Source organism: Thermobia domestica, chromosome 1 (genome assembly GCF_964235325.1).
Source record: "Thermobia domestica chromosome 1, izTheDome1.hap1.1, whole genome shotgun sequence".
NCBI classification, from domain to species: domain Eukaryota; kingdom Metazoa; phylum Arthropoda; class Insecta; order Zygentoma; family Lepismatidae; genus Thermobia; species Thermobia domestica.
In genome coordinates, this window is record NC_137454.1 from 153,719,384 (window position 1) to 153,746,621 (window position 27,238).

Sequence of the window (27,238 nt, forward strand, 5' to 3'; positions counted from 1 at the left end):
AAGTCGTGACCCAAATGCTAAATTTCGTGACTTTCATGACCGTTTTCTGATTTCGTGACTTTTTCGTGACATTCGTGACCGATAGACACCGTTTCCTGTAAATTTTAAAAAATTTGCTGGAAACGGACGCCCAACTTTGGAACTTAACCCGCGCTCCTGCAATCACTCGGTTAGATAGCATCCGTTCTTTTTAATGTCCACTTAGCACAGGTTGGTTGCTATTTTTTGAAGTTATCCTATAGTGAATCTCCGAGGAATGCAAGTGAATACCCCAAAAATTACTGTTTAAGATACAGTCAACTCAGCGAAAAAACTATATACCATGAGTTTATGTATGGGTTTTACAGACGAAGTTCATTTAAATATTTTGTTTCCCCTAAGATTAGAGTGAAATTATCGACTTTCTGAAACGTACATTTTGTTATCGTTTAAGACAACAAAAATTGTCTAACAATTTATTCCCTGACTACAGTACATGCCAATATATAACGAAAATTCATAATACCAAACAGCTCGAAATAAATCAATGTCTAATACTAACGGTTAACTTTAAAGTATTTTGAAAAAGCCATTCTTTTAACAGAAGAGTAAACTTCGGCAATTGGTTAAGATTTCAACACACACGAGTTAAGCAATATACATTTAGGTAATAGGCCTAGTTTTATTTTGGAGATTCTGTGCCTACTTTCCATTAAGATGAACATTAATATCGTTTGTTTTTAAAATCCGAGAACAAATTTAACATGGTACATATGAATGACAAAGAAACTTTGGGACGCTGTCAAATATTGGACCAGAATCTGAAAAATAAACTACTATAGTTAGACCATATTTTATTACAACACCGTAAACATGTATTAATTTAGTACTGTATTTTAAATTTACTATGTAAGTACGGTGCTGTTATTCTTTGTAATGTAATCAAGTATATCCTCACACGCAACTTGTAAATCGTAAATAGGCCTATATACATTACTACAGTTTATCTCGATGCTATTATATTTAGAATGTATTATTTATTCTGCGTACTTAATTTACTCATTTGAAGTTATTTTCGATGTTTAAAATTTAATTTGAAGCTTTTCAGTTGAAGGATATTTAAAAAAACAAACACAATAGTAAAGACAATTATTTAAAATTGATTTCACACCTGCTGCCCACATGTGTGCGCTGGAGAAACGCCTAAAATCATCTCCCCATACGAGCGTAATTGTGTAATACTCACCTCCTTCAAGTGTGATCCTTGTAAAGAAATCCGCTAACAGAAAAAGCTTCACACTGGTTGTCCTTTGAACGCGAATGCACCGTTAACAAGTCACTGGCTCATTTACTCAACACATGGTTAATTATTTCGTTACACATGGACTATCAAATTCCCGATGTCACAACCAACGTGAAAAAAAAGTTCTTAAATTAGATAATATATAATGTACGAGTGTTTTCGTTATATATTTGTATATTTATTATTAATCCTAAGTACTTGCACACGTCACAGATATTTTGTTTCAATTGCTCTCAAACATCGCGATTCATCACCAATACCGATTGTGTTCATTCCACTATATATTAAATTACACGCAAGTGAACACTGCTTCACAGATGATGATTCAGTGACCATCCTGAATAATCGGGTCCACTATGACACCGAAACAGCCGCCTACTCGATCTAAGACTTGCCACCGAACGGACAAGTGGCAGACGACCCACTTCCACAGTACGACGCCATGCCATCGACCGACAAGTACTAACCTCCTTCCCCCGCACATTCCCAAGATTGAACTTGCGCGGGCGCTCTAAAATCCATAACATACTCCATTCCCTTCCCCTTTTGTCAATGGGAAACACTGCAGTTTCAGCTAGACATCTCTAACTTCATTTCCCCTTTCATGCGCTTTGTGTCTAGTCAGGTAAGCATGGATACTTGTTTGAATGTCGTAATACCGGTAACCATTCATAGAAACCCATTCCAATGATCATCTTAAATTTTAGGCAGAGCAATATATATTGTTGCATGAAGAACCGATATGCATTTCTCTTAGCGTGTGCTCTAATCTAGTGCATTGTATATTAATTAGCGAGAACGTCAACGCATGCATGTGTATACTTTCATTTTTCGATCTACTATATAGCGTGCGGACCGAACCACCAATATTACTGAAACACTCACTTTCCATTGAACCTTACGTTCATATGCAATTTGTAGAAGTGGAGGCCAAGAACATCTGCATACTCATGCTACAATAGTTTATCGTGGCAATTATACGATACAACCAAATATACCATTATTGCTTCAAAGTGCTCTTACCGCTATTCAGTGCACACTTTATTACTATTTCTTAGGTACAATAAACAGATTGGAAGCATTTTGGTCTTCACTCCACATACAGTTTTTGAACTTTCGTCCCAGAAGATTACCAAATTTTATATATATATATATATATATATATATATATATATATATATATATATATATATATATATATATATATATAAGAATGTACTAGCAGTTGTTCGCACGGACAAAATACTTTTCATATTGGACATAAGGTGAATTTGGATTTACACAGCATCGAAAGTACTGTTCGTCTCAGCGACTCCGAAAACTATGGATTCGATTCTAATATCGGTCTTTTCGATATATATATATATATATATATATATATATATATATATATATATATATATATATATATACTGTATATCCCTCTCCCCCAAGTTAAGGGGCTGAATTTGGATTTGAACGGCATCGGAAGTGCCACTGTTCATTTCCGTGACCTCGAAAACTGGATTTGACACTAATATCAATCTCCCCTCCACCTCCCGTAAGTTGTACCGTCAAAGAGAAATGATAAAAACCTTACCAGGTCCGAACCTCCTGTGTTGAAAATGTGATCGAGCTCAAACCTGTGGTTCAAGAGTTGTCACAAACGTACTTTCATTTAATATGTATATATATAGGCGCGATTCCAAGGGGGGCTGTAGCCCTCCTCGACGTTCAAGTATACACTGGATAAAATGGGCTTCAATCCTGCTTTACACTGGATAAAGCTGCAAACTATTGTTTAGCCCCTCTTATGATCATATCCTGGATCCCGCCACTATATATATATATATATATATATATATATATATATATATATATATATATATATATATAGGGTGGCCCAAAAGTAGGTATACAGTCCCGTGCTGATCAGCTCACTGTATTTCATTGTTATCAAAACCGGTAGACCTAGTTTATTATTTGTTCTTTTTCTTTATACATTAAGCCCGGAACAGCCGAAGCAAATAAACCTATAAGATAGACTGTTATACTTGATCAACGCAAGGGTGTATACCTACTTTTGGGCCACCCTGTATATATACAATAATTATACGGAGAAATCTTATTACAATTTCATTGCATCATGGATATACCATTTCTTCCATCTACCTGAGGGAAATAACTTTTTTTTTTTAACCATCAGTTTAATATGGGAATTCTTATTACTAATAGCAGAGAAAAATATATAAAATTTCATAATTTAAACCATGTGTCGTACGCCAAAGGAACAAAGATCTTAATGTTTTTCGTATGTCGAATCGAAACAGCGTTTTTTAAAAATATTCATATTCTGTTTCGTATCCCTCAACTGAATCTCTTGATTCCGTTAAACCCAATGACCATCACTTCCAAAGTTAAACACATTTCCCGTCCGTAGCTATATAAAAGATCTTACGATCTGCCTCCCACTTATATCTACTGGTGGTGGAGGGAACTTCCTTAGTGAGTAGGAGTCTACCAGCATCTGTAGTGTTGGCGTCTGAGTGCTTTAAGGAAGAGCTCATGTCCCCTTTTTGGTGCAAAAGAACCTTCCTACTATTAGTATCGCATGGTACCGAATCCTATTGTATGTCTACAATCTGGCGGGCTGACCCATGATCAGGTATCCAATGGAAACGGGGGAGGGACTAAAATTCCAGCCCTGCCAATATCCGATTAGGATTGAGGTATCACCTGTACTACCGGAACAAATATCTCGTGGAATCCGCCAATTTTAGAACGGGACAAACCTAATCCGAAAGGAGGAATCATCACATTTTGCTCACCTTACGCTGAAGATAAATGCGTAGGATTTACTCGTACTCAAAACATTTAGCTTTTGAAAAGTATATACAAATTTATCCCACATCAGACGGAATTCTGTAATGCTGACGCAAAACTGGGGGAACTCAGTACTCATAAATGACAGACTACTGAATTGATATTACATCTTTTCCTTTTGCTGAACGAGCACTGGCGCAAATCCCGGGAGGATGAAGGGGAACTCGAACTGGGGGAACTGTCCACCCCAATAGTCTGATTTGATTTTTTTCCACCTACATTGTGGATGACTAAGTAGAAACATCCCAGTTATAAATATTCAGAATGTGTTCACGGCACTGACTTGTAATAGTGTATGTACCAACTTCATCTACATCGCCTGACATATACATAATATACAACAGGTTCAACTCAGAAATCAGATTCATCTACCGTAATATGTCATATTTGCCCCCAGAATAAGCCACAAATCTGCTCGCCTCCCAATGTTGACAACACTGCTCCTCTGATCCTCTACAGCATTGTTTTTCAACTTCATAAATATTTTGAACATCACTATTAAAAGAAAAAAAAATGAGAACGATCTTACCCCTCACCCCCAACGTTGAAGACAGATTTGCGCCACTAGGAACGAGCAAATGTCCTCCTTACAGGCCGAATGGACCGCAATTGCTCAATGGTAGAGCGCTCACCTATGGTACCTGAGGTCGTTGGTTCGATCTTAGCTGTGCCAAGTAGATTTTATGATGAACAAACATGTACAGTAGTGAAGAGCCCTTGTGAACCTATTCTACAACTCGCCAAATACGTGACGAACGTACTACGCTTGCGCGACTATATAGACAAATGTCTTTCAGCAGTACATACAAACTCACCAACAACACCATGTTTCATGGGAGGGGTGAAAATAGTACTGACAAAATACTGATAAACACTTTTAGCACTATCAAATATGTATTATGTACTGGGAAGGATTTTGTAGTTTCGGGGCGGAGGTATGAATTGTTCCTGGGCCACCCCTTAAAATTACTAGTTCATGCAATACCGAACATATAAAATAGGGAATTATGTAATATCACAATGTGTTTTGCTCACTTCTTTCTAGGGATGTGATCCATCTGGGATTGAACCTGGTATCGTGTGTACTCGAAGTGCCGACACATATTAACCATTCTGGTTGGAACGGTGCACATGGACTTTCATTACGAACAATTTTCTATTTATTGCGCAAATCCTTGAGTTAGCTCGCTCTCTCACACAGAAATTTCAGACTTTACATCTTTACATTTCTACTCCACTGTCTTATGAACAGATTTCTACCCAGCAAGATATTTTTTTTTCCTTTTTTGGTAGCTTTAATCTTCTATTATGTAACCCTAAAATTTCTCCCTCGATTTCTCTTGTCCAACAATACTGTGCTTCTCAAATGTATTGTTCCTTCCAAGTCAAATGTCAGCTTCAGAAAATTTGTCTTCTCATTTACGTTTATAGAAGAATCGACTGGCTATAGACGGCGAAAGGTCACCTTCCTACACAAACCCACAAAGATTCCTTTTCGTCTAGTGGTGTCGCTTTCTCTATACAGGGTGGCCCAAAAGTAGGTATACACCCCTGCATTGATCAAGTATAACATTCTAGCTTATGAGTTTATTTGCTTCGGCTGTTCCGAGCTTAAGATATAAGTAAAAGGGCTTTAAGAACAAATAATAAAGGAACTAATTCTACCTGATGGATAACAATAAGAAATGATACAAAAAGCAATGACTTGATCAGTACCGTACTGTATACCCACTTTTGGGCCACCCTGTAGTAAGACATGTCTAGTTTCCCCTCTAAACCTTTGTCCAACCTTCCATCTGCCGACAGATATCATAACAAAAACGGTAAAGATATCGAGAAGCCACTTTTTTAATCGATTCAGCGTCCAAATATTATTCAAATCGGGAGTGTTCAAATGAGCTATTATCAGTTTCAACTTTTATCACCATAGAACGGAAACGTTGACAACGGTAAGTGTTCTTCAAAAACAATATACCATGATTAAACACAACACTACCGAAACCGGAAATGGTTCAAATTTACTATTACTTCCGGTTTCAATACTGATTCTCGTAGAGTAAAAACGGTAAATGCTTTTAAGATGCAGTTTTTTGCAATCGATTCAGCGTCCAAAGAATAGCTTCCATCTCCGTTAATCCTCTATTCAAACTAGATGTGGTTAAAACTAACCACTTCCGGTTTCAATCTTTTATCCCCATAGACCGAACACGGTGATAGACAGCGGGCAGTGCTTTTTTTCGGAAAAGATTGTGCGTCTCAGGACAACATATCATTATTATCTACAATACTACCGAAACCGGAACTGTTCAAACTTGCTATTAGCTCTACTTCCGGTTTCAATACTGATTTCCGTAGAATTAAAACCGGAAATCCTATGAAAATGAAATTGTTTCATAATCAATTGAGCGTCCAGAAAATTGGTTCCATTTGCTCCGATGAAGATCTAAACCGGAAGTAGTTAAATTACCTATTTCCGGTTTGTCGAACATTTATCGACACAGAACGAACACTGTGACAGCAAGATTTTTTTGCAAACATTTTCAAATCTCAAGACAACATATTACTATCCACAACACACGACCGAAACTAGAACTGGTTCAAATTTACTATTGTTTCCGGTTTCAATACTGATTTTCGTACAGTAAATGATGTCAAGAAGCGGCTTTGCATTCAATTCAGCATCCCAAGAAATAGATTCCTTCTTCTCCGTTAAATTTCAAACAGGAATTGGGCAAAATTAGCAATTTCTGGTTACAATATTTACTGTCAAAGAACGAAAACTAACATTTAGCGAGAAGCGGTTTTTTTTTTTTTTTTTTTTTTTTTACAAACTATTCAGCGTTTTTAAGATAACATGACTATTCACAACATTCTACCAGAATTGGTTGAAATTTATTATTACTTCCGGTTTCGATACTTAATTCGATAGAGGAAAAACTAAGAAATATCGAGATGCGGTTTTTTACTATTGATTCAGCTTGCCAATAAAAGGTTCTATCTTTTCCGTTAACAATTTGTTGAAACCAGAAATGGTTCGAATTAACCATTTTCCGTTTCATCACCAGAGAACAGAAATGTTAATAGATAGCGACAAACTGTTTCTGCAAATTGATACAATGTCTCAATCGTATAGGCCTGTATCATCACAACCCACAGCTACAACACTATTTCGAAACCGGAAGTAGTTGAATTTACTAATTCTTCTGGTTTCAGACTTTCATAGAGCAAAAAAAAAAAAAAAAAAAAAAAAAAAACTGTAAAAGATATAGAGAAGCGTTTTTTGTATTTGATTCAGCGTGCAAAGGATGAGTTCTATCTTCTCGCTTAACCCTCTATTCAAACCGGAAGTGTTCATAGAATAAAAACACTGCGACATAGAGAGTAATGGCTTTTTGACATGGATTCAGCGTCCGAGGAAGAGGTTCGATCTTTGATCATATTAGCGTATTCCAACCAGTGCTCATAGACGTACTATTTCAAGTTTGAGTATTGTATTTGCATAGCTAGGAAGTTTAGTTGCACACTGTAAAACAATTTTTTTATGATGATGATTATTATTAGTAGTAGTAGTAGTATTATATTATTATTATTATTATTATTATTATTATTATTATTATTTCAAACCTGTTCTACCGCAACTTTCCATCTCATAGTATAAACCGAGAACTTGCTTGTTTAAACCAACCTCTATCACATTTTAATGTGTTTGTTGTGTGAAACGACAGAACGTTTGTTGTATATTTTTACAATATGTTTTCCTTTTCACTTTTCATTTCTGCATGTGTGATATATGCTGCCTTGAAAAGTGCATATCCCAGTTTATTCTTATATAATAATTAATTTATCATACAGTATAACTCTTCTTTATATTTTTACATAATACTGCACTCAATTGGATATTGGACCCCCGCTTGGCCTAGTGGATAGTACGCTTGCCTTTGGCGTGCGTAGTCCCAGGTTTGATTCCCAGGTGGTGGTACAATTTAACGAAAAAAAAAAGTGGTTCGGATTCCACTACAATCGGTAGGTCCACGTCTCCCATAGCCGCCCAGGCATAATCGTGGAACGTTAAATTCAAACCGAAACCAAATCAATTGGATATTGTAGTAAAAATGAAGAGCACATTCGCTTTTATTTTTATTTGCAAAACGAGACATAGCTGAACAGAAAAAACAATGATATGAATAGCGTACCCACTTTTTTTTTCTAATTTTATTTCAAAGGTATTGTGTAATTCCTATAAGATATAAAGAGCATAGAAAGACTGAAGGGAAATGGTAATCCGATATACAATGTTAAGGTATTAGAATTAACCTTACACTTTAGCGCCTCGTGATGGGGACAAATAGCCTCGATGCTGACGTCCCCATTAAACATTAACATCAAAAAATTTGCGCCGCCATGTTTTAGAACAGAAGAAAGTCTGAAGCAATTGAGAAAGGGATTTACGTTCAAAACGACACACATTCAACATCAACACAACAGAGGTCTGCATGAACTCGGTCCGATCCCGCGGGCATAAGCCCGACCCGGCCTAGGGGCCGGACTCGGGCCTACAAAACATATCACTTCGGGCACGGGCCGTAAATTTTTAAATATACAGCCATTTTTCTCAGGCATTTTCGGGCCTAACTTTGTAAATACACTATACGATATTTATTGAACCATTCTTTCTAAAGAACTTTTAGAGCACAACTGCAAAATTAAATCTGTTATTGCTGTAAATAAAAATACAATTTGGCGTTAAGTATCAAGTTTCTGTAATTCAGGCTTATTTGATTATCACTCGGGCTCGGGCCTAAATGATGAAAATATTTCGGACTTGGGTCGGACCTCACATTATAAACAGAAGTCCAGCCCGTGCAGACATCTGCAACACAACTGGAAAAAGGAAACCGTTTTCAATTTTTTTTATTTTATTTTTTTTAATGAAAAGTCCGGCACTTTCTGAAAGAATGTCCGACAATCGATAATTTTGATAGTACAAAACGAGACAAAAAAGAATTATTCAGGAATAGAGACGAGACGAAAAGATTTTTTTTTTTTTTTTTTTTTTGTCCCGTCGACAACACTACTGATGTCAAGTCACTTGAGCAGCAGTATTAAAAGATACATTAGGTGTATTTAACCACATTGTATTAGAAACATAATTTCTTACAAACTAGCTAATAGTCACTTCCGAAACTACTCAAAATTAACTACATTTATTGTAAAAGTTGAAAGGCTCAGGAGCGTTGAAAGCATCTATAGTTAATTTAAAGTGCAAAAATGCATACAGAAATTTAAAACTAGTGGTTAAGATTATTCTAGTAGACCCACTTGTGTTGCAGTCGAATTTGTTAAAGTTATCCTCTCTTAAGTATCCTTATGCAAAGCAGTTCATTTTTTAACAGTAAAAATGTATACAACTTTAAAACAAAATATTAAAATGCTGACAATGATAGTTACTAGTAAAATTGAAACAATAAATGTGGATATTGAAATGGGCATGGACACGCAACTACAATTGTAGTTTTATCTAATTCTAATTATCATGTACGAACTCATAACGACTCTAGCGGGTCAAACGGTCCAAACAGGGTTTATCAGGTCTAAGGATCGACTAAACCAAACGCAAGGGGAATCGGGCGGGTACTGTTTACCCGAAAAGTTCAAGCGCTAATTATGGGTTAAAATCATACTTAAGAGCTCTAATTGTTTGCATTCACTGTTTTCTTTTCTTTTCTTTCTTTTTTTTTTCTTTATTTGGTTAGCCGACTAACGAGTGGCTTTCCAATTCAGGGTATAAAAGCAAAACCTGCTAAATCCATTTTTCAATTTTGTCAGGAAACGAAGAAAAAGTTACGCCCTTATGTTTTAGAATTGTTGATTTTGTTTGTTTGTTTAATGGTCACAGATGAGTCAAATCTACCACCAAAAAAAGTTCAACAATTCTGAAACATAAGGGCGTCACTTTGTCTTCGTTCCCTGAAAAAATTGGGTTTAGCAGGGTTTGCTTCTATTCCCCTGAATTGTCCTCACGACGCTGGGTGAACGCTGCAACGCCAACACCGTCTGGTGACTACGAATGGTCACACCTGTTTCCTCTGACCAGACCCGGCACTGCTTAACTTCGCTGATCTCACGGGGAGTGGTATTCCAGTGTAGCTAGGGCGTTGGTAATAAAATAATAAATGCATATTGAAATTTGCAAGAAAATATAAGGAAGTGCTAAACTGACTCCCTAGAGCTACGGTCCATGATGGATTGTGCCCACTGGCGCAAATCCCGGGGGACGAGGGGGGCATGTACCCCCAATCTTGAACCTGGGGGACTGTCCCCCCAATAATCTGACTTAAAAAGTCCTTTTGGGGATAAGTGTGATGATTTGTGTCTGTCTGCCACAAAGGCATTTAAGATTAAATTGATTTCTCTTAGCTTTTCCATTTTTTAAAAAGAATCGTATTTTGTAGTATTTTAAACTAAACTTCGTGCTGTAGTGCGTTTAGTAGCCTCATCAATAAATTCCACTTCCGCTACTTGGGCACAAATTACAATAAATGCCACAGGAGGATATGCCCCTCTCCTCATGCTCGAAAGTTGTCTCAGCTGCAGGTAAGGGCACAAATTTCGGGGAAATGTCCCCTCAACATTGGAACTGGAGACTCTCCCAATAATCCGGTTTCAAAAGTGTTTTTTGCAGATAAGTGTGATGATTTGTGTCCGACTGCCACAAAGGAAAGTGAGATGAAATTGGTTTCTCTTGGCTTTTCCATTTTTAATGAAAATGAAGGTGTGCGACTGTGCGTGACGTAACCTGATGTGAAATCTTATTATCTCCTCTCGCCTAGGCCCTAGCATACGAAGAGTATATACACTATCCAATGTCAGTAGAACCCACCTTTTCAGTAAATGCGCATTTCATCTATTTGTAGTATCAGCCTAGGCATCTACTTATGCTTTGTAAGCTAACTCTATGGCCTATGGAACCCGGATATTCAATGCCGCGTTCACAAAAGCTCTCCACTGTTTCTATCCTTAGCCAAGGGATCCAGTTTCTGCCTTGTATTCCTATTTCTGCGAGATCCATCTTAATATTGTCCTCCCATCTGCGCCTTGCTCTTTCCAATGGTCGCATTTCCCATTGGTTTTCCAGTCAAGACTTTGAAAGCGTTTCTACTTTCTTCCAACCTAGCTACATGACCTGCCCACCTAAGCCTCCTAGACTTGATTATCCTAACAATGTTTGGTAATCCGTAGAAATTATGTAGTTCCTCGTCTCGAAGTTTCAGCCATTCCCCATTTCCGTTCCTCTTGGGTCCGAATATTTGTCTCAGGATCTTGTTCTCAAATACTTTCAGTCTATATTCTTCGCTCAGAGTAAGCGACCATGTTTCGAAACCATACAGATTATAGTTTTATATATTTTAAGCTTCAAATTCCTCGACAGAATTCGCGACGACAAGAGATTTTGAGCTGGATAATATCACAAATTCCCTGTTTTCAGTCAACATTTAATTTCTTCGTGAATACGATTTTCGTTTGTTAATATGATATTGATGCTAGATATTTGAAAGTATCCACTTTATCAAAAGTATTATTTAATATTTTAACGCATTCATAATTTGCCGTATTACGTGCCCGACGCACTTCCACGTATTTAGTTTTCTCTGCATTTACTTCTGAATCCATGTCCCTGCAAGCGTAAGACCTCTGCATTTCTTTCTATTGTTCTCCTATCATCCCCTATTAAGTTTACTTCATCAGCGTACGCCATAACTTGGGGAACACCGTTCAACTCTAGGCCTTGGTTGCTATCTTTGATTTTCCTTATAGCGTATTCCTGGACAAAGTTGAATAATAATGGCGACAACGCATCTCCTTATTTCAGGATATTCTCGACGTGAAAGCTCGTGAACAAAAATTTTCCTACCCGGACTTTACTTAGGGATTCATTTACACATATCTTAATTAATCTAATTAGCTTTCTCGGTATTCCAAATTCTGTAAGAACGTTGTACAATGTTTCTCTCCTAATCGAATCGTAAGCCTTTCTAAAATCAATAAATAGTTGATGTGCCGGGGTATTGTATTCCCACTTGTTTTCGAGTATTTGGCTAATTGTAAATATCTGATCAATAGTTGATCGATTTCGTCTAAATCCGCACGGATAATCCCCAATAATTTCATCTGCCTATGGGGTCAATCTTGCTAATAGAATGTTTGAAAGGATTTTATAGGATGTTGACAAAAGAGAAATGCCTCGATAATTATTACAGTCAGTTTTGTCGCCTTTCTTGTGAATTGGAACAATGATTGATTCTTTCCACTTTTGTGGCAATTCTTTCTTGTTCCAGTTAAGGAGGATGAGTTTGTGTATCTTGGTCCACAATTTTTCGCCTCCAGCTAAAATTAACTCAGCCGAAATTTCGTCTACACCCGGAGATTTGTGTTTCTTTAATTTCTTTATAGCGATTTCTACTTCTATTTGGTTGGATTCTGGAATTTACGGTTCTGCGGTGTGTATCTCCCCTTCTACATGCACATTAGTTTTTGGCTGCGTGTTAAGCAAATCGTCAAAGAAATCTTTGCTTCTATTTAAAATGCTATCTGTATCAGTGAGAACTGTTCCGTCAGTTTTCTTTAATATATAAGCACGGGATTGATATCCTTTCTTAAATTCGTTGATCCCTTATACATGTCCCGAATGTTTTTATTTTTACTATTATCTTCATGTTCCTTAATTTTAGCTTTAAAAACATCGCGTTTCTTTGTTCTAAAAGTTTTGGAAGTTTCCCCCTGATGTCTACGAGATTTTGTGTAGTTATTTCATTCGGATTTTGTAGCCGTAATTTTCCGTTTTCTCTTCTCTGCTAGTTTAATGCATTCCTGGTCGAACCATGGTTTGCTCCTACGTATTTCCGCGTGTCCCAATTTTTCTTTTGAGAGAGGATGCTTTATAAGCAAAGAAAAGAATTCAATTGCTGGAATAAACAAAGATTTCAATAAATTATAAAATACTGATTTCTACTTTTACCAGTCCACAAGGCATTGCATTGAAACACTAAGCTTAACGGTATTAACACTTAAAAATTACAGAAAAGATAAATTACACAGAATCAGATATGTTTCTTATGAAGGATCCTCAAAGTTAAATAGAGCAAACTTGTTAAACCTGTAATATTAAAAATGGCGCTGTGCCCAGTGTTTTGTTAAACCCTTTTGTACAGTTTATGTTTAAAAGCCACTATTATTACTCAATTTGGGGAAACGAATAAACATTACCTTATATTTGAAATATCAAAAGCATGATATCTTAAGAAATGTTACACTGTGAATCAAACGAATAAATCTTTCAAGCTCTAGTAGTGATCATCGTTAATCAATTACAAACTTCTGCAGTTATGTTGAATATTATTTCATCTGACTCAGGGTCCACACGACAGAAGCGAAACACCGACGACCCGCACAAAAATCGTGACCTGTGATCCAAGACTAGTTCCATCACTGGGTTGAACCTCTTTTTTTATAATAAAAAAATATAGAGAGGGGGTTCAATTTTCTTACTGAATTCAACTCCAAATATTGGGGATTGTGTGTAAGTCTTAATAAACAAATATACTTTATATCAAAATGAAATTTTCAGGAAAGTTGTCGGAGAACATTTTTTTTTTTTTTAAATCAAGGAGGATCACTCATTCTCGATTGATTTTAAAATCAAGGGAATGATTGTAAAGCCTAAAAAAAGCATCATATTCCATTAAAATTAATTTTTTATTAAAGTTTTCGCGAAACTTTTTTTTTAAAAAAAACGGAGGAGGTATTCACTAGGAATGGCCAGATCCGGATCTAGCCGGATCCGAAGATCCGGATCTCGGATCTGGATCCGGATCTCGGTTCGAAATTCGGATCTGCATCCGAAATCCGGATCTCAGATCTTGATTCTTATCCAAACCCACATCCCACCCAAATCGTGATAAACTTGAATATCAAAAATTCACCGAAAGTAATTTCACGAAGTCCTGACAGTGAAGAAGAAAACAGAAAATTAAGACGGATATTGACAAGTCTATTTGTCTCCTTCATTCTACACTAAAGATCAAATGCTTGCCTTACTAAAAAATAATCTGATTTCACCCGGATGAGAATTCGAATGTCGAATCTAGGTTCACCCGGTTGCAGGACAGAGATGAAGTACACACATATTTATATTTGAAACCGGAATACAAAACTCGAATATTTAAAATTCCTCACCTATTTCATTGACAGTTAAGAAAACAAACAGTTAAGACAAGTATTGACTAGTTTTTACGTATATTTATCTTGCTCAGTCTGCTCTAAATATCAAATGTATACCTTACAATTAGATTTAATAATTATTTAGTAAATCACAACATGAGCACCGAGAATAAACTATGAATTTTGGTGCCCCTTATCTAGATCTGAAATTTCGGATTCATACATAGAATCAGGCTGAAAAATAAATATTTGAGATCAGGGCACCGAAACAAGTGCTAGTACCAAGATCGTAGCCGTTTTACCTAGGTAATGCGAGCGGAAGGCGAGCACTAATTCGGCATGTACCGGTACTTTGGGGAACACGAGAAACTAAAAAGAGATAAATATTCTTTTTCAGGGGCAAGTTGCGCTTTAACATGACTTTTCATGAGTGTTGTGTTCAAATACGAAAACTGTAATGGCGACTTGTTTGAAATAAATGCCTTTTCTTTTTTAGCAATAAAGTTAGGTACTTTCACATTGAATAATAATTAGCAAAGCACATTTCACTGATTAGAGTGCTGGTTCTTATGGAAGCTTTCACACGGAACGGAAGATTTCCTCATGTGGGTATCGGATTGCCACAATTCACCTTGCTGAAAGACGTGGTTTATCAGGAGGTCGTCCAAGATTCTTTTGGACAGCCTGTAGACTGCTTCTGGTCTCAATTATTCCCATATAACAAGACTAACCATATATAAAGTTGGTTCGAAATGATTTAAAGTATCACTAATTGACCTTAAGGTGATAATCGCGATTTAAATATTCGTAAATCAGAAGAGATGTAAAAGTTAAGCGTTAAAATAAATCCGATAATTCCTAATGCAACCTAATGATAGCAATAAAACTCCTTATGTAACATTTTCAAAGCTAAGATTAACAGTTTTGTTCCTGAAGAGGGTTTATGATAACATAGAATATTATAAATCCAATTATCATAGGTAGTACCTCTGACAGCCCCGCATTTCACATCACCATCGCCCTTCATCCTGACAACTGGGCAATTCACTTACCCACAATGACTTTTCAGGCATTCCAGTGACATCAATATCTCAGTTTGGGTTTGGGATCATGCTTCGGTGAACCCTGACTATCACCATCAGCAGCTATTAGAGAATCAGAACTTATTTCTGTATTAGATAATGTGGGTAACTATAGCTTTTCGTCTATAGAAGACAGAGAGCGTGCCTTAGGTGCCCGTGGTCATGGGTTCAATTCCCGGAGAGGCACTCAACAATTTCGATGTTGGCCCAGCTTAAGTAAGAGGTAGCGGACTGCAGTCTAGAAAGCCGGCATTAGGGACTTCGGGTATCGATGCGTTGACTACACATCCCCACTTTCAACGTAAGCCCGCTGGTAGGAACCAAAGGACTGTCGTGCCAAGAATTTAGTTTGTTTTAATTATCATAAATGGCTTCTTTATTATTAAATTTTATCCAATATTTTCTTTTCAACTAGTTTGGGAAACTCAGAGCTAGCTACTTGTTTTCTTTTTAATTCATGTTCATAGTTAGCACAACTAATCACTAAGGAAAATCAATCTTTTCAATAAAATTCGCCTCGCGTCTTTCGTAGCTCAAAGTTTAGTTATTTTTAGTTTTCTTTTTCTTTCTTTTTTTTTTTTCAAGTTGAAGGGCGGTTTATCATTTTGCCCTCGCTTACCGTATTCTTTTTTCTAGTTTTACCTATGTTTCTTTGCACGGACACTGCGCCTATATGCACGTGCTTAGTGTGTTCGTTTCCATTTTCCTGCCACTATAGAAAGTAAGAGTGCACTGTATCAGAGAAATATTAATTGACGTATGTAAGTGAATATATCTATGACGAAGTCATAATTACTCAGTTTTTGCATCGTACATAGTTTCCTCATCCGTATTAATCTCTTCACCCCCGCTTCCTGAATTCCAGTTCTAGTATTCTTTCTTAATGGGGGACTGATGTCTCATTTAGGCTTATTAACTATAACATCAACAATAAAGAAAGTACGGTTTAATTTGCACTAATTTTAAAACATTGCGTTAATTAAATAATAATAATAATAATAATAATAATAATACGGAGCGAGCTCAGGCTACTTGTTAGGATTCTTGCTTCGCAATTGGATAATACCGGGTTCGAATTCGGAGACCAGCCATCCTGACAAGATTTTCCAGGGTTGTTCCTCAGTTATACTGGGCAAATGCTAGGTCTACCTTGATCTAAGGCTCTGGAGACCTTCCTTTCATTCCTTTTCCAATGTTTTCATCTGTTGATTACTACAGTGTAAAATGGCCTATGAGGATGTATCTGGTAGCTTATAGTAAATAAACAATAACGACGTAATATATCTTCACGAAACGTGTGGGTTAATTTAACTACAGCCTTACAGTTCCAATAGATAGCTAAAGTTTTAATATCAATTTCCTGACTTTTATATACTATTTTCATATTGTTTCAGCTTTCAATTTTCTCATGTATGTTCCCACCGAGAATTGAACCTGAGATCACATGAACAAATGCGAATATGTTAAATATTTTTGAACACTTTAATATACAAAACACAAAATGCTTCAATGATACGATGCATGGATATGTTTTGGTTACGTCCTGCAATGTATGATTAAAGAAGCCAGGAGGGTGAAGAAAAATAACAGAAATTCTTTTATATTTACTCCTTCAACAAACTTCCGACCTCAGAAGGGCAAGCCATAAGTTAGGTAATAAAGTCATACAACGAACACAACTATATCGCTCTCCTGAAATTCTCGTGTGTATGTTTAAAAATCTACTGTTGTTCCACGCCAACCAGTCTATATTTTTTGTTGTATATACCTTCGAAGTGAAAGATATTTATTATTACATTTGTTGGTGGATGGGCTCGTGAGTCAGAAACTACTATTAATAAAGGGTTTGTTTTGTCTACTATCCCTGCGATTAGAAGGGCCTTATCTAACAGATATTTCATTTGTATATGAGAAAAGAAGGAACTTTATTTTCTAAGAATAAAATAAATATTTTCAATGTGAAGCTAACATTAAGTTTCGAAGAGGAGCTAAACAGAAGAATTTGTTACCATTTATATCAGTTTTCAGACAGTTCACTATACTCTGAAATGGGAAGAAATCGAACTGGGAAACATTTTACTAAAGAGACTTCGACAGAAAGTGCAACATGTAAATATTGCAAGGTTAAAATAAAATAAAGAACAAAGGTAACACAAACGTGTTATGGAAACATTTAAAAGCACAGCAACCTAATATTTACCGGATCTGGATCCGGATCTGAGATCCCGATCTAGGTCCGGATCCGGATCTCACTGGATCTGGGATATCCGGATCCGAAAATTTTTGGCCATCCCTAGTATTCACCCTACAATAGGGGTTAAATTAAATATTCACTTTGGCTGTTTTTAATTCTAAGCATTTGGGACTGTGAGAAAGCCTCATAGAAAGTATGTATAATATTCTTTATAACAAATCGAATATTTTTTATGAGTTAGTGTGAACTCTTTAAAAGATGGATCAGATTTCATTCACCTCTCTATTCTTCAGCGTCTGTAGCTTTATCCAGAAGGATGATTCGGAAGCAAAGAAAACAGACCATACTCAGGGTGTCTACTAAAATTCCAAAATGAAATTTCGTGACTTTTTCGTGACCTTCCTTTATCAAACCGTAAAATTTCGTATCATTTTCGAGAGCGAATTTGGGTGCGAATTAGGCCGTATTTTCATGCAAGCGATAGAAGAGTGCTTTGCTTGCGATTTGGTAGTATCAAAAGACAACCACACACATTTTTGGTGGTGAGCTTTGATGTTTTATAGAACAAAATTTACAATTCTCTATACTTATATTTGTACAGATTTAAAAAAAAAATCGTGACCCAAAAGCTAAATTTCGTGACTTTCTTGACTTCCATGAAGAGTTTTCTGATTTCGTGACCGATAGACACCCTGACACTGCATTAAAATTAAACTAATATTAAAGAGAAATTATCGCGGAACATTTTTTTTTTTTTTAAATTTAAGGGGGCAGGTCAATTTAACAGTTCCGTGAATGATTTAGGGATTAGGGTTAAGATTTAGATTTTTGGGTTCTTGCCATCTATGGCCACGTTAGTCCTTCATATATGAAGGATGACGTCCCTTGGCGATCACACTATCCGAGGAAAGGGAAGGGAAGGGAAGGGAAGGAAGGAAGCGGCCTGAGACCTGCATGTTAGGTATTATCCGAGCATTTGCCTGGTTTGAATGAGGAAAACCTCATTCAGGGTGGTTGGCCTGAAAAAGCGTTTTACACTTCTTCGACTGAGTGTCTCACCAGGGATCGAACTTGGGACTTTAACCGAAGTTATAGAAGATCATTGGAATGCTCTAAAGAAACTTTACATTATGTTCTGTCAAAATTAAAAAAAAAAAAAATATTCTCCAAAATTGTGTAGAACGCATATTTTCAAACAAACTTGCAGCATGTGGTGGATTTGATCCCATTTTATCCCCGCCCTTTATTCTTCATGAATTGCAATCCCAAACAGTAGGTTTACTTCGGAAAGTTGGAGGGAGATACGTAACGAATTTCGTAAATATCGGATACATTTTACGAGTTACCGTGAGACGGGCAAACACAAATGCCGTTCGAGACAAATGGTAGAAACTTTCTAAGCTCGCTGCAGTTAACAACGCCAACTATTAATCGTAAGCTTTTATCATTGAAACAATGGAGTAAATATTTGCCTAATATGTTTTACTGTAATGTAATATATAAATCATTTATTTATATATATATATATATATATATATATATATATATATATATATATATATATATATATATATATATATATATATATATATATATTTTTGGCTACACACGCTTATGAATTGGCTAATAATAACAAGAACCAAATAATCCACTTATGAAGCACGAACCGCAGTTCCTTGCGACGCAAAAATGACCAATCCAAAAATGTCCCTGGTAAAACTTCAGGTTACTTTTTGATATAGTCCTCTAGACCACAATACACAACTGACTGTCTAATCATGCGAAGTCGAAAGTTTCGAATTGTTATAAATAAATTGTTGAAAATACTTAAATGATGATAGCTCAAAAATAGGTCAAAATAAATACTTTTTAAAAAAAATTCATTATTAACACATCCCTTACTGACAACATTATGATAAAATCGTAACTTGTATGAGATCATCTGAGTTGATTAGTTTATCTTCAACATCAAGCAAAACTTGATTTACTAATTAGTAATTATGCTTGTGCATTGTAGCGGGCGTTTGTGACATATTTAGGGATAAGTTGCCCTGAAACATATTTAGGGATATATTATATATATATATATATATATATACAAGAACCATTTTAATATCGAATTTCACTATTATACGCTTCATTAGCCTCTTCCCTTGTTTGAAAGGGGCGTCCTCGACGATTTTTTCTTCTTTTTTTAAGGAAATGTGACATGAAGCTAAATCTGGTGGAAAAGCCAAGGCGGCGGAATACAGACTCCACTTTTCTATAGAAACTCCAAAGTTTCTGCTGCAGTGTGTAGTCGTGCATTGTCGTTGTGAAGAAAGTGAGACAGTGGATACATTTGGTGAGTAGACCTCCAAGCTTTAAAAACATTTCAAAGACAATAAGTAATGTACCACTCAGCTTTTACTGTACGTCAATCATCTAACTGTATACTTGCTACATGTTCAGTCTTACAGGAAAAAAAATAAACATAACTTTACGCTCCGCGCTCTTTTAACTTTCGAAGATGAAATTTCATTTTGAAAACACCACGTTGAGTGCTGTTTTCTTTCAGGGTCATAAATGTAAATCCATGTTTCGACATCTGTGATGAATTTATAAATGCCTTTGCCTTTGCGAAATCTTTTTAAGCATATAGCGGCACCATTCCACGCGGTCACAAATTTTGCTAAGGCGTAAGCACATGTGGAACCCAGCCACTAGAACGCTTGGGAAGACTGAGGTAATCTTTTATTATGGACTAGGCTGCATTGATCCATCTTCAAGGTTTATTGAACTTCCTCATATGTGATATGGCGATTCTCTCTCATAAGTTACCTTACTGGTGCGACATTTTCACCCGTAACTGCTGTGCTAGGGCGTCAAGAGCGAAGCTCATCTGTTCGACTTTTCGCAGTGTTCAAAATTTCGGAAACCAATTGAAAACGGTTGCGTGTGAAGGGGCAGAGTCCCCGAAACACTTTTCTAAACAAATCATGCTACTGCTCTTAAATCGTACAAGATCGTTGCACGAAAATTGTAACTACTCGAGCTCCATTGTTGCCAACTGACAAACTCAAGCTAATCTACACTTCCAGCACCCTAATTTTCAAACAAACCTGTAGCCTTGCCGTTATATCTTTCACCACTAAAGGGTATATGCTTTTAAATGTGATGCGTTTCAGTAAAGGAACAATTTGAAGTTTAGTATCTAAAAACTTTCTGCATGCCCCTCGTAAGAATAATAATCGGTTATATTTTGAGAAGTTTGTTTTATCAAAACTCTTTACATATTTATCTTGTCTGTCTGTGTGCGTGTCTATTCGTCAAAACCTGCTATCAATTTTGGCCAGTATGTAGAGGCTCAAAATTAGAGCCTTTCTATTTCAACTATGCCCCTTCTGGCGCTGCTCTCAATATGTGATTTCCCCTACCTCCCTCGAAAGAGGAGGGTTAAGTTGTTGCGGCCGAGATCTTTCAATTATTGGATGCAGAAGCGTCGCCACAATGAATTATTGCACGGACTTCGCTGTGCTCTGTCTTGTTAGCCACTCGAAGTATCCTAAGATCTTCACTTAAGGGGCCAGACTACTAAATATTTTTCAAAAGCTAACTATTTTTCTTTTGTCCGTTTCTCGTAAGTGAAAAGAGATAATGAAATGTAACTCACCACAATAATAGATATTGTTATTCTACACCCGAAAAAATTAATCAGAACAATTTTCAGTGTTGCCATCCATAGAAATTAAAGTGTGGCCAGAATTTGAATTACCCAAAAATCTAGGTTAACCTATAAACTACGGATATTTCGATTTCGAAATAGTACTATAACTTTTGTAACACTGGGAATCCTGTTTTAGTTCTGCGTCAGAGATCTCTGAATGCTACTAAGACGACGTAGGAGGACTGAAGAAATAAATCAGCCAGAAATACTTCACCATTGTTAGACCAAACAAGCTCCCCTCCCCTTTTTTTCCCCATCCGTCTGAAGTTTTATTTGGCAGAAGTCTTATTTCTGTTGTCACATGGAAAATGCCTCTGTTAAACTTGTTAACTCCTGTTTACATTATGGAAAGGCCTTTCTTGTGTTACTGGTGGGACAAAGGACCATCTGTGTGTGTGAAACTTTTTACCTGAGATCAGGGTCTTTTGCGGTAATCTGGGGCATTGTAAGAATTCTTGATAAAATTTCTCCCGCCTTTACTGTTCAAGATAGAAGCTTGAAATTTGGCATACACATTTAGTCTACCGAGTAGTATTTATCAGATTTTTATATATATATATCTACATTCACACAGGGCCGCTCCAGAGGGGCCTAAAGTGTGAAAAAAATGTTTTTCCCCGAAATTTTCCCTTTGACCTAACTTTTTCCCTCTCTTGTTATATGGTATGGGCATGTAAGTGGTACCATTTGAAAGCCTAGACATTCATGGACACAAAACTTTTTTGTTTCATGTGTCTTCGATAAATAGTAATGAAGAAATGGACGTATTTTTAAACCCTTACGAAAACGCTTTAAATGGCGCCGTAAAAGGGGGGCTGCGACATTTATATCTAAGTGATGACTTATGCTGTCTTTGTTTCTTGTTAACTACTTTTTAAATAATGTTTGTATTTATTTTGTAATAACTTATTTATTCTGTAATAACTTATGTAAGTTATTACAAAATAAATACAAATAAATACCATGTCCTCACTTTCGCCATTTTATAAACACGAAAATAGGAAATGATTGTAGAAATGTTCCTCTTTAGAGGCAGAATTTTCGAAATCCTCAACTTATTTTCCATAAGGATTTTATACACAGACTTCCATCTGTCTAACTTGAAGGGCTCATGAGATATATACTTTTGTCTAAGTTTTAAGCCTCTCCCCACTTACGGTATGCATTTTTGTGAAAGTGACAAGATAAAACGCGGGTGCATCCGTAGGGAGGAGGCCTATCAGCGACAGTAGGATAATATATAAACGACGATAACGCAAAATATTGTATATGGCATAAAAGCACTTACCTTACATATTGGATTATGTATATGAACATTACAGGCAATATCTCGATATATTTTTATTGCCTGCACATTTGTGTTCCAAATTAACATAACACATTACTTACGTAAATTTCACAAATATGTGGATCTCTTAATTCTCGGACACTTCTATGGTTCTATGGCATGAGTTAATGCCCTGACTTCAAATACTTCACTTCACTTGTCTTTGTATACTGTGATTAACCCCTAGCACTAAAATGATTAGTTATTCTCTCATGGCCTCCCGGTGCCAAATCGCACAATGACGAGCTACATTCATCATAAAATTTAAACTATTGTAGCATCACGTAGGGTTACTATATTGATGTTTTGAAAATTATATAATGATAAACCATCTATAGTACATTTTTGTAGCTTATACTTCAATTATCAGAACTCACAAAATAAATAGGAAGGGGCTAATGGGTTCCTTATAGACGAATCCGTGCATATGGATCATTCCATATGAATTCACCATCACCAGATTGAAGGAACATTTGTTGCTTCATAGTCAAAGATTTGGCTATCTTTTTTGTACTGAAAAGTAGTGTTGGTCTAGGTAAAAGAAATGAATGAGTTTTTTAATAGATACTGCAGAAAATACAGGGTGTTCAAGAAGTGACGAATTTCTCCAAATTGGCCGTTTCTGAAAAAACAACTCTACGACAGAAAAAGAGCCATATCTCAAAAACTATTTGACCAATTGTAATGATTTGATCTTGTTTGAAAGTGGAAGGTCTGTACAAACCGAAAATGTCATTTTTGCATGCGTAACCCCAAAAATCCCAGGAAAATCTTGTGAAGACAAAAATACTAACCAAAATAACACCCGAAATGACATTTTTTTAAATGGTGAATCCCAGGTGATAAAATAATTTGGTATATCACCTTACCAACACATACACAACATAAAAAAAATTAAAAAGGTATTATTTCTGACAATAAAAATATCACAATTTTATTGTACCCTTATCTGGTTGCTGTTTGACGCTTTAAGAGAGCCTATTTTCGCAAAGACATATACTCTCTCGTCTGCCTTGAACTAATTTTTGGAGCATATCCTTATGTGAATTGCTTGCAGCATCAACGTGACATTGTGATGATATGTAGAGTCACACAATCCTTGGAACGCAACTGGCAAAAGTTAGAAAATCCAATAATGTTCTAATGAATGTTTCTCCTTAAAACATGTACAGATTTTCTTTAAGTTGAACAATAATAGCCTCTTCTGGTTCAAAATCTTTCCATTTCCAACTGGCACAGATACACAATCCTTTTTACCAGCACACTCGACTTATATAATCATGTAGGTAAAATTCTTGAATTCATTTTATAGTATCTTGGCTTAAACTTGCTCCTTTTCTTTTCCCAGGTTTGGATGAATCAGAGTCATCTATTGAATATGTTAAGAATGTACACTGTTCAGTTGTGCCATATGTGGGTAATTAACAAAACTAGTGAGCTACATGAGAAACAAGTCCAAACTTGTACAGTATAGTGAATGACATTGTCTGAGTGGGTAACAATGGAGGCTTTTTCCTTTGTAGTGGTGAGCATGTGAAGACACAGCCATTGTACTCTGTCTAGTTTAAGTGCAGAAAAGCAAGAACTTCTTAAATTAAGAACAAGGCTTGTCCAGACTGAAACAAGTGACTTTGCTTCAATACATATTTGTGAGAGTCACAAGGTAGAATACCTCACAAAATATGAACATAAGCAAAGAAGATACTGTGACCCTCTGGATCTGCATCTCCATAAACCACGAAAAAAATCTCTTAAAACTATAACAGTGAAAATGTGTGAAATCAACCTTACAAATTTAAACATCGCACCAGGACAGAAACTGTGCATTACATGCTACAAAAATATTTTTACTGCAGGTAAAACAGAGCAAGACATATGTGCTTCACAGTCTGAAGATTTAGTTTTCTGAACCAAGTACGTCACTGGAGGGACTGAACAACTCCCTCACTGCTGTTGGTTGTTCACCTCTCAAAGTTAAAAAGAAAAAGGCGTATACCATACATGAAAAAAAATATATATATATTAGATTTAAGTGCAAAATGTGTTAAAACCGCAGCAGATCTATTACATGTTTCTCCTCATGAGTTACACAGTGTTCCAACGCCGTGCACTATATGTTCAGACTGTGACACATTGATGGAGGGCCTCAGGAGAAAATTTGCTGAATCTACATCAGATAAGGTGCAAATACTGACTAGTTCCTAACTCTTGAACTATACCACAGACTGGAATATTTTCAAACAACTGAATACATGGTTAGACAGGCACGTACGATCAGACACAGAAGGTATTCTATCCAAACCTGGCAAAAGAAAAGGTGCAACTGAAGGGTAAGGGGAAAAAAGAAGGAATGTCACAAAATTGCATTTTCGAGAAAACGGCGTTTTAATATTGAAAACCGCGTAAAAGACAATAGAATTAGTCAAATATTTTGCCCCTTTTTAATGAACATTTCCACATCTACACATGCATGGCATATACAGTCAAATAGTACCAAGAGTCACCAACAGATAGGACAAAGAACTCGATAAGGCACATACATGGACATTCCTTGTTTTTTCCCCTTACCCTTCAACTGTAAGCAATGATACTATAAAATGTGTTCAAGAATTTTACCTACATGATGATGTAAGTCGAGTTGGTGCTGGTAAAAAGGATTGTGTGTCTGTGCCGACTGAAAATGGGAGGGAGTTGAAGCAGAAGAGGCTGTTATTGTTCAACTTGAGGGAAATCTTTACCTATTTTAACGAAAAACATCCACTAGAAAAAAATGGATTTTCTAAATTCTGCCAGTTACGTCCCAAGGAGTGTGTGGCCACTGTAAGCCGTGGAATACATTCTGTCCGTGTATGTAAATATCGTCAAAATGTCAAGCTGATGCTACAAGCCATACACACACAAGATTATAAGGGTATGCTCTAAAAATTGGTTTGTACATTAGAGAATGAGAAATGCATGATTCATTGCTGCAAAAACTGTACATCTGAAGAGTTTGTCAAGTCAGAACTGCTGCAATCTGAAATGTTTAACCTTGTAGATACTATAAAGTACTACCAGTGGGAAGAAACAGATCAACTATTGCATGCATAGAACACCCATGAGATGACTTTATTGACAAACTGGTTACCAATCTTTCAAAACTTACAGCTCAGCTCATCATTTCTAAATGTCAGAGCTTTTTTTTTTTTTTTTCAAATATCAAGGAAGAACATAACACAAGAAACAGTTATTATTGCTGATTTCTCTGGAAATTACTCCGTTGTAATTCAGGATTCCATTAAGAGTTTCCATTGGAATACTTGTCAAGCTACGGTTCATCCGTTTTTGGGCTATTACAGAGATGCTTCTGGGTCGGTCTGTCACCTCTGTATGTGTGTAATAAGTGACTGCTTGCAGCATGATACAAATACATTTTGGTCATTTCAGAAACACATTGTTGCTTATATTAGAAATGTTCCGGAAATGGCCCATATTTTGTATTTCAGAGATGGCTCAGCTGCACAGTATAAAGATTACAAAAACCTCACAAATTTATGTTACCATCTGGAAGATCATGGCACAATGGCGGAGTGGCATTTCTTTGGCACAATGGCGGAGTGGCATTTCTTTGGCACAAGCCATGGAAAAACGGCATATGATAGTATTGGTGCAACTGTGAAACGAATGGATACTCACAACAGTCTTAAACACTCAAAAGATAATATGATATTAACTCCTGAAGATCTCTTCAATTATGCACACAAGAATATCACTGGCATCAAAATGTTGTATGTTTCATCATCAGAAATATCTGCTTCTTCCATTGGTCTGGAGAAAAGGTACACTAATACACATGCCAATTCGTGGTATCAGGCACTATCATAATTTCATCCCCATACCAAATTCACTAACAATTGAGGTCGCAGAGTTTCTGGTTCTCTTCATTCACACAATGTACACTTGAGTAAAAGGGAACATGTACAGTCACAAGTTACTGAGTTACAAGTAGGGCAGTACGTAGCTTGTGTTTATTGTGGAAAATGGTGGATGGAAAAGATCACTGGTGTTTCACAAGAAAATGGTGATGCAAAAGTACAGTTCACGCATCCTAATGGTTCATCTATGTCTTACAACTGGCCCTCAACTCCTGACACATGCTGGATCCTCACAGGCCATGTCTTGAAAATCATCAATGTTCCCATCACACCAACAGGGCGAACATATTACATCAGTGCAGAAGAAACTGCCAATATCGTGTCCCTCTTCCAGAAGCAGTATTTGCAAGTACTTCTCGGTGGGAGCTTCTACATGCCATACCTTCATACTATCATCTTTTTTAGACATACTGTAATTATCATGTTATACCCTTGCTAATAACGATGTATAGTCGGAGCATTTGCCTTCTTTTATGTGAGATAATTCTTACACAGTAGTGACGTACTTCCACATATCTTCTGGTGTGCTAAAACTGTTCAATGTGTGACATGCGTGTTGTGTTTGCAGAAATATGGACTCTTCTAAAGCATTAGACAGCAATCAGGTAAGGGTACAATAGAATTGCGATAATTTTATTGTCAAAAATAATACC

At 36.4% G+C, this 27,238-nt stretch overlaps 2 protein-coding genes across 3 annotated transcripts in view; one reads left to right on the forward strand and one right to left on the reverse strand.

Annotated features, from left to right (window-relative positions):
• Window positions 1-27,238, reverse strand: part of LOC145690090 (uncharacterized) — a 192,132-nt gene that overhangs the window by 152,730 nt on the left and 12,164 nt on the right. The window lies entirely within an intron of this gene.
• Window positions 1,648-27,238, forward strand: part of NANS (N-acetylneuraminic acid synthase) — a 198,700-nt gene continuing 173,109 nt past the window's right edge. Inside the window, exon 1 of one of the 2 annotated variants that reach the window (XM_081764696.1) lies at window positions 1,648-1,907. The gene's annotated coding sequence lies outside the window, so the exon portion shown is untranslated. Of the gene's footprint in view, window positions 1,908-19,822; window positions 19,983-27,238 lie in introns of those variants that run through there. The other variant, XM_081764689.1, reaches the window with a different exon arrangement.